Source organism: Panthera tigris, chromosome F2 (assembly GCF_018350195.1).
Source record: "Panthera tigris isolate Pti1 chromosome F2, P.tigris_Pti1_mat1.1, whole genome shotgun sequence".
Classification (NCBI taxonomy): domain Eukaryota; kingdom Metazoa; phylum Chordata; class Mammalia; order Carnivora; family Felidae; genus Panthera; species Panthera tigris.
In genome coordinates, this window is record NC_056676.1 from 7,114,569 (window position 1) to 7,116,597 (window position 2,029).

General features: G+C 38.3%; 1 non-coding gene across 1 annotated transcript; it reads left to right on the plus strand.

The window, feature by feature from the left end:
- The first annotated feature begins 1,610 nt into the window (after nucleotides 1-1,610).
- Nucleotides 1,611-1,695, plus strand: TRNAR-UCG. Its single transcript has one exon. It is a non-coding gene; the product is annotated as a tRNA-Arg (tRNA).
- Nucleotides 1,696-2,029: the final 334 nt, after the last annotated feature.

A 2,029-nucleotide genomic window follows, 5' to 3' on the forward strand; every position in this document is an offset into this window, starting at 1 on the left:
TTGTGAAAATCATTTAAGAGGATAACGTATTGACTACGGATGAGAATTTTCTCCTACACAAATATTTTTCAAGTTCATGCAATCCCCAACCTTATTTAGTACCACTGAGCGTGATGCTGAATTTTTCTGGAATATGTTATCAAGTTCCCAAATGAACAAGAGCATACCTGGTAAACATATACAACCAACACGTATTAGGAAAACGGAAAAGGGTTGTGTGTTAAAACTTTCTTCCCATCTTACTGTTACTCTAGTGTCGTTTTGAACTTGATCAACATAAGGTAAACTTATCTTTTTTTTTTTCTCCTTTTTTCAAAGTTCATCAGTATTCCAGCCATAAACTGTAATTGCCATTTAATTTTAATGAAACTGAGAAAGAGAGGGTGAAAACTCATTTTACCCATTCCAGGCAGGAAGGTGGAAAGAGAGGAAACACCTCATTTAGGATGCTGAAGTAGATTTGTACAATGCTTTAAGCAAGATTCTTTCAAAAGTAACTATAAAGTCAAGTTGAAAATAAGACATAAAATAATAAATCAGGTTTAAAATCAAACTTGTCAGATGTTAAAATTGTCCTATGACTAATCATAAATCCATTAGTTTATGTGCTAGAACATTTTTCTATTAACTACTATGGAAGAGAAGATAATTCATTTACTGCTAATGTGGAAATGAGCCTGTGGGGGGACGGGGGTGGGGGAGTGGTGCAGGGGAATAGGGAAGGAATAATATCCTGATTGGTGCAACCCTAGTGTCTGTTATCTTCCAAGCAGGTTTCAATTTCAAACAAAACTTTTAATATCTGTGTCTTTTCCAGATTGTCTCTGATTTCTAGTTTTTAAAATTTTTTTTAATGTTTATTTTTGAGAGAGTGAGAGAGAGAGACAGACAGAGCACGAGCAGGGGAAGGGGCAGAGGGAGAGGAGGACACAGAATCCAAAGCGGGCTCCAGGCTCTGAGCTGTCAGCACAGAGCGGGATATGGGGCTCGAACCCACGAACCACGAGACCGTGACCGGAGCTGAAGTTGGATGCTTAACAGACTGAGCCACCCAGGCGCCCCTGATTTCTAATTTTTTAAAATAGCAGTTTTACTGTTATGATTGACATACTATACGATTCACCCATTTCAAATGTACCATTCAGTGGTTATTAGCAAACTCAGAGCTGTGTGATCATCCCCTCAATCAAGTTTACAGCACTCCATCACCCTACAAAGAAGCCCTAACCCTTTTAGCCATCACCCCGGTTTCTCCGTACCCCCAGCCCAAGCAACTGGTCATCTATTTTCTGTCTATGAATTTGCCCACTCTGTACCCCTCATATAAAGGGAATCATGCAGTATGTGGTCCTTTGAAGAAAACCTTTTCATCTGTGACTAATTTTGAAAACTTACAGAGGGTTACTAAAATAAAACTTACACAAAAGTTCATTTTTCCTTTATCCAAATTCATCTATTTTAACTAAATGTTAGTGGGTTTCAATGTCTTCATTCCTGCAGCAATACAACAGTAAAAAAAATTCTATTTATGTATGAATGGTCTGTGATTGCTTATAAATAATTTGGATTGTCATGTTGAACATTCTTAAAATTACTTGAAATTTTGGGGTGCCTGGCTGGCTCAGTCGGTTGAGCGTCTGACTTCGGCTCAAGTCGTGATTTTGCGGTTCGTGGGTTCAAGCCCCACGTCGGGCTCTGTGCTGACAGCTCAGAGCCTGGAGTCTGTTTCAGATTCTCTGTCTCCCTCTCTCTCTGCCCCTTCCCCGCTCATGCTCTGTCTCTCTGTCTCCAAAATAAATAAACATTAAAAAAATTTTTAAAAATTTCTTGAAATTTCAGGGATAGATACGTATTTGATACAGGCCAAATGATTCTTTTTGCATGAACCCAGAAATACACGAAAGCGTAAGACTCTAGCAAGTGAAATGAACTGAACACAATACACAAGAAATAGGATTTGAGAAAGCCAAAAAGATGCCAACCCCTTTTCCACCATTCTTATGAAATTTTGATAATTAACTAGTATTTA